This window comes from Micromys minutus, assembly GCF_963924665.1.
Source record: "Micromys minutus genome assembly, chromosome: 10".
Classification (NCBI taxonomy): Eukaryota; Metazoa; Chordata; class Mammalia; order Rodentia; family Muridae; genus Micromys; species Micromys minutus.
The window spans coordinates 4,798,149-4,804,913 of NC_137979.1; positions in this window are offsets into that span (position 1 = coordinate 4,798,149).

Sequence of the window (6,765 nt, forward strand, 5' to 3'; positions counted from 1 at the left end):
CTTACTATGTAGCTTAGGCTGGCCTTGAACTCAATAGAGTTTTGCTAGCTGGAGATTTGCTTAGCTCTGCCATCAAGGGCTGGGTTCACCTTGTTTCTTAAGTCAACATCTTTCCCTGTCCTGAAGCTCACCAATTAGGCCTGGCCAGTGAGCTGCGCCCACCAGGTCGAAAGCACAGGCCACCACATTTGGACTTTTAAGTGGGTTCCAGGGATCAAACCCAGGTCCTCCTGCCTGCGTGGCAAACACTTCACCAGTTTTTATCAACTGAGCCATCTCTCCAGCCATCAATGGTTTTACCTGTGAAAAGTGCTCTGTCTTTACCACATATAGAATTTCCTAGGGGCCGCATTTAAAACTATCACTGTCTTAACAGGCATGATGGCACGCGCCTTTTATCCCAGCACTCGGGAAGCAGAGGTAGGTAGGTCTCTGAGTTCGAGGCCAACCTGCTATAAAATGTGAGTTCCAAGACAACCAGGGCTGTTACACAGAAAAACCCTGCCTCAGAAAACCAAACCCAAAACAACACTAAGCCTATCATTAGCCTCCTCTTTCCCCCTCCCTCTCTCTCCCCCTCCCTCTCTCTCCCTTTCCCTCTCTCCCTCCCTCCCTCATTCCCTCCCTTTCTCTCTGATATTGCTATAGTAGGACTAGAGAGATGGCTCAGTGGTTAAGAGCAGGTAGCAGCTTTTGCACAGGACCTGTGTTCAGTTCTCGGCACTTGCATAGAGCACACAACTATGTGTAACCACAGTCCCAGGGGATCTGATGTCTTCTTGTGACCTCTTTGGCCCCCAGCCACGCACATGCACACAAATAACATCTATGCACATAAAATGGGATTTAAATTTTTTTTATATGTCTCAGTGGCTCAAGTGATGGTCAGGAGATAATGTTGCAAAAGTAAAATAAAATTTTCTTCCTGATTTGCTCCTAGGGAGTTGGTTTAATGGGGAATAGATTTCCTCCACTTAAAAGAATTGCCTGTTGGGCTAGAGAGATGGTTGGGCAGTTAAAGGCATCTGGTTGCTTTTCTAGAGGACCAGAGTTCAATCCCCAGCGTCTAGTGGCAGCTCAGAACTATCTCCTGTCCCAGTTGTGTCTGGCGCCCTCTTCTGGCCGTCACAGGCATTGCATGCAATGTGAAGCACAAGCAGGTAAAACGCCTCTATACATACATAAAAATGGTAAGTAAAATGCTCAAAAGCACAATTTTGAAAAGTTGGCTTGTAGAATGTTTTTACGGCTGTCAGTAATAATAAGAAGAAAGGGTGACTCAAGGTTAGCTTCAAGTGGAGATGAGAGAAGCCGGAGAGATAGAGGGATCTCTATTTACAGTTTTTGTTTTGTGGTGCTAAGGATGACACCCAGGACATTTGGCATGCTAGGCAAGTGCTCTACTACTGAGATCTGTCCTCAGCCTGTTTGCCACTCTCCTGTGTTGGGGGTGGGGGAGGAAGGGACTACACATACACTACAGCACACACAGAAGTCAACAGCTCAGATGCCGGGCCTCACCTCCCGTCCTGTTTGAGGCAGGGTGTGTATGCCAGGCTAGCTGGCCCTCAAGCTCTTACAGGTTCTCCCACCTCTCCGTAGGAGTCCTGGCACTGCAGAAGTGTGCTGTTACTGTGTCTGGTCTTACTTAAGAGTTTTTGCCCCAGTTCCTCGTGCCTGCATGCCAAGTGTTTCACCCACTGAGCCAGCACTCAGCTCTGTGAAGGGCTTTCGTGAGCTAAAGAAGGTTAAATACAGCTGACTCATAGTGGAGCAGCCGGGAGGCAGAGGCAGGTGGACCTCTCCTTTCAAGGCCAGCCTGGTCTACAAAGTGAGTTCTAGGATAGCCAGGGCTACACAGAGGGAAACCCTGTCTCAATAAACCAAAATAAGGGAAGGGGGGGGGGAGGAAAAGAAAATTTAATGTGAAATTTAGTGAGATTGTAGTCCTGTTTTATCTGGCATTGGCCACACCGCAGAAGCTCAGAAGACACAAAAATGGTCAAGTACTGACATCACCTTTTTGGTCTCATCCAGATCTTGGGTTTCATTGCACCCAACTGGATGTTAAGTTTGAGCTGGTTTCCAGTCCCACTTTCTGATCAGGAAGACAGGCCAGGTTGGGTGCAGGCTAGACAGAGGCACATTGACTTCCCTCTTCAGTGTAGAGAGGAGCGGGAACCCTGAGTAAGCGGGTGCAGGAGAGCCTCAGCCCATTGGGGCTGCAGAGAATATAATGAGCAGATAAAAACCCTGTTACTCCCTCAGCTCAGTGGCTCCTGAGGGAAGCCAGCTGGGGCTGCGTTCTTTCCTGCCTGCTTGGCAGCAGATGGCAGGGCATGGAGTTATTTAGAGAACACTCTGAGTTTCTCTCCACCCCAGCTTCTATTTGGGGACAAGCTGAGAATCAACACGCCCCTTGTATCATCTGGCAGTCAGGTGGCCACGGAGTCCCTCTTGGATTATCTGGCCCTCAGTCTTGATTACCTGGGGCCTGGGCAGCCTGTTATGCAATCATCCTTTCGTTTAGCTCTGGGCAAAACCAGGATAAGACACCTATTCACTGTGGGTCTGCGGGTCAGTGTGGGGTGGTGGGCGGTGAGAGGAAGCCTGGTGAACTTAAGCTGGGTTGGAAGCCCTGGGGACTCAAAAGGGAGGTAGGGGCTTCACCTGTTCCCAGCATCAGTCATGTAGGGGCAGCGCCCCCAAGCCCCTCCACATGTAGATGAGGCATCTCTAACATCTCAGACCCCAACCCACCCCAAAACTTTATGTAAGATCCTATCCAGAAGGAATAAAGGTGTGTGAGAATCACTCCATCGTCTGAGAGCATCTGTCACAAGAGCTGTGGCACTGCTTGGAAAGAGAATGCTCTCCCAAAGCTCCCCTGCCTGGCTCAGTAGCTCAGCTCAGCACCGCCAGCAGAGCATCCCTGAGCAACAGTGGCAGTGGTCACATTCCCCTCTCACCCGAAGGGCCAGAGATCTCCACAGATAGCATCAGCCTGGCAAGTTGGTCTCTTTCTCAAACCCTTGCACGGAGGCAAACTTCGTTCGCTACCGTGCATTTAACCAAGTGTGTGTGTGAAAGCACCAAAGTTCAGTCAGTGTAGGCTCTTCTGCTCCCTTTCTGTTTCACTCTGTTAGTCACTCAGCAGGCACTTCCTATAGCCTGCCAGCCGGGGCCAGAGGCCTGGAATTCAAGAGACTGAGACAGGAGGCCAATATCACTTTGGGCTACATCGCGAACCCTTCTTAAATCAGAATGGGAATGCTCAGTGGGAAAATACTTGTCTGGCATGTAGCCAGCGCTGGGCTCAGTCCTCAGCACTACATAAGCCAGGCTTGCTGGAGAGATGGCTCAGTGGTTAGAGCACTGGCTGCTCTTCCAGAGATCCTGAGTCCAGATCCCAAGAACCACATAGAAGCTCACAACCATCTGTCATGGGCTCCGATGCCCTCTCCTGGTGTGTCTGAGGACAGCGACAGTGTATTCACATGCATAAAATAAATAAAAAACCAAAACCAACCAAACAAACAAAAACTTGGAAGATAAACCAGGCTTGTTGGTGGATACTTCAAATCCCTCTACCTGGGAGTTGGGGGCAGGAGGATCAGGAGTTTAAAGATAGTTTCAGGCCAGCCTGGGCTATATGAGATACTGTCTCAAAAAAAAAAAAAAAAAAAAAAAAAAAAAAAAAAAAAAAAAAAAGTGCGTGTGTTGAGGGATGCAGTTAGTGATACAAGCAAGCAGAGCAAGATTTCCTAACGTGAGGAAGGGGATGAAGGGGATCTCTAGAAAGAGCTGCAAAGTCGAATCCCGCAGAGCATAAGACAGTTAAATGCAGCGTGGGAAGATGGGACACTGGACTTCAGGCAGAGACAGGAGGATACGCGGCAGTCTGGGGGCTGGCACAGTCCATGACGACACAGTGGGCGGAAAATGTTAGAGCGGAGGAGACAGAGCACCGGGCCTGAATCGAGGAGGAGGCAGGATTCCAGGATGGCCTCTCCCAGCTTTCAGCTCACTCATTTTATCTTACTATGTGCATGTCTGTGCATGCACGCCCAGGTGCTCCTGCTTACCCGCGGAGAGCTGATCGCAGCTCTCGGGAGCTCCCTCCTGTATCGGTAGTTGACTAATCCGCTCTCTCCTGTATCGGTAGTTGACTAATCCGCTCCCTCCTGTATCGGTAGTTGACTAATCCGCTCTGCTTGCCAGCATCAATGGCGCAGGTTCTATGCCGCTGCCCCAGTGTTATGGATTATGAAAGACACACTCACACAACCATGCATGTTTAATATGCCCTAAACAGCTCAGTGGTGGGGCCACTCTCGAACCCCCATGTGGCTAGCACACTCCTAAAAAACTTACTAAAACCTATATGCCACCCTTGTCGCCCTGGTCTGCAGCCCTTCTGGACCACAATCCCTGACTCTTCCAGGCTGTCTCTCTGTCCCGCACCTCTCAGGCTTGGTCCTTCTGCTTTCCCAGGCATGGTGGTACTAAATCCTTCTTTCCCGGGTTCCTTTGCCCAGGAAATCTCACCTCTGTCTCCCTTTCCAGACACTGGCCAGCGGCCACTTTATTTACCAATTAGAAACGGGGGTGGGGGGTGGGGGGGTGGAGAGACCTGTAGAATCTTACATGCAGGATTCTTTTTTTTTCTTTTTTTTTCCTTTTTTTTAAATGACTTTATTTTACAAAACAAAGATAAATGTACAGATTTTAAACATTTTTTGCTTAAAATTATACATTTTTGTCAGTACTGTTTTTTTCAGATATTAAAATAATTTTTACATAAAACTCTGTGAATATATTTTTTAGTTACACGCAGGATTCTTGATTCTCGTGCAAGTATTAAACCAAATCCACGACACTCTCCTTTCACCTCGTCAATTCTGATCATCAGTATTCAGATAACGCAGGGCTTTGCAGCAAGCATCACTACGCACTGAGCTGCCAGCCTAACCCACTTCTTACCCACCAGAAGTTCTTTAGGTCCACTAGGAATCCCAACTCGAACCTCGTAGGACACTCGTTTTCGAAGCTAAGATTAGAGCCATTGCCCACAAGGCTCATGGACTAGCAGATCAGGAAAGAATGTTTGAAGTCAGGACTATCCAGAGATGTGTCCTCAAAATGGCAGACTGGCCTTTGAGCTTGTACACTGACACGTGTGGTAGGTACTGCAGGCAACTCCAGTCTGAAGTAAAACTAGAGCACACGCTGGGCTGAGCACAACTCAGTGGTGGAATGAAACCATGAATCAGGCTCTGGGTTCGATCCCCGGCAAAATACCAACAAAAATACAAAACTAATGAGTGAATATATGACAGACAAGCTGAAGTTACTGAAACAGGAGGCAGTGTCTATCTGAGAAGAACTTGACTGGGCCCTAGAGGTGGGACTCTTGATACAGCTGAGGTCATACCTGAGCAGTCTTCAAACTAACCCCTGGCCTGGGACTGGTTGGCCTGAAGAAGATGGTGGAGTCCACCCCTTGAGCAGGGTGTAGTAGAAACACAGGGAAAGTCACCCTGGAAATTATTGTCTTCAGAAAGTCAGGTGGCAGCTTGCTTTGACAGTAAGAAAGGTGCTCCGTGGCTGCCTGGTGAAACTGAACTGGACTAGATACTTAAGCTGTTCACACTGTAATCCTGAGACCCTTAACAGTCTTTACAGGACTGAAGCTGGTCTAGAGAGCTTTTGAGTATCAGGCCATTGAAACAGGGTCCCCAAGAAACCTAAAATCCCCCAGAAGGAAGAGGCTGCAAACCCTGGTGTTAGCTGAAGGAGGAACTTATCTCCTGGAGAGAGATTTCATTGTGACAACTGTCAGCCCATCTGAGAGGGCAGACATGTGATGGGTGGACCATGCCTCGGCCACAGTGGCTTAGTTAAGCATGCATACCCCTTGCCTTTTATTTAAACTAAACCTCATGTCAGGACCCTGAGGATAGATTTGGGGTGTGGCGGGGGGGTCACTAAAGCTCTCCATCTGTTCCTCTTTCCAATGTGGCCACACTGACTAAGTCTTTCTGCTTTCACTACTGTCTGTGTAATTAACATATTGCAGATGAGTGACAGAGCCTGTGGTGTTAGCCCTGCCAGAGCACAGGCAATCCCAGCACTCCTGGCTGTCCCAAACAGCTACAAGTTTAAGACTAGCCTGAGAGAGGACTTATGGGGAGGGAGTGGGGGAGGGAAGGTTTCAGCTGCTGGAACCGAAGAGAAGGCTCAGTGCTTAAGAGCACTTGCTGCTCTTGCAGAGGGGCCTAGGTTTGGTTCCCAGCAACCTCATGTCGGTTCATAACCACCTGTAACTCAGGCACTAAGGAAACCAACATCCTCTTTGGTTCTCAGGCTTCTATGAAGATCAAGTGAGAGTTTCCTGCTAAAAGACTACACTTCCCAGCCTCCCTTGCGGCCACACCAAGCAGTTCCTGGAGGAGAGGGACTAGTCGTTTCCTCCTCACAAGGAATCGGCTCCCTGTCTTCTGTAGGCTTTTTGGCCACCCACATGTGGGTGACGAAAGTGCCTCCCATGTGAATGAGCATGTTCCCACTTAAGGTCCGACCAAACCTCGATCTTTCCCTCTTCGACTTCTCTACAGCTGCCTTTTAAGTAATCTAACACCAAACATGTTCAGGTGAGCATACATTCAGGCAAAACACCCATACACGTAAAATAAAAATAAATAGTACCTTTAAAAAATCCAGCTGCTGCTCAGGCCAATACATATCTCAAGCAGCCTTGTCCTC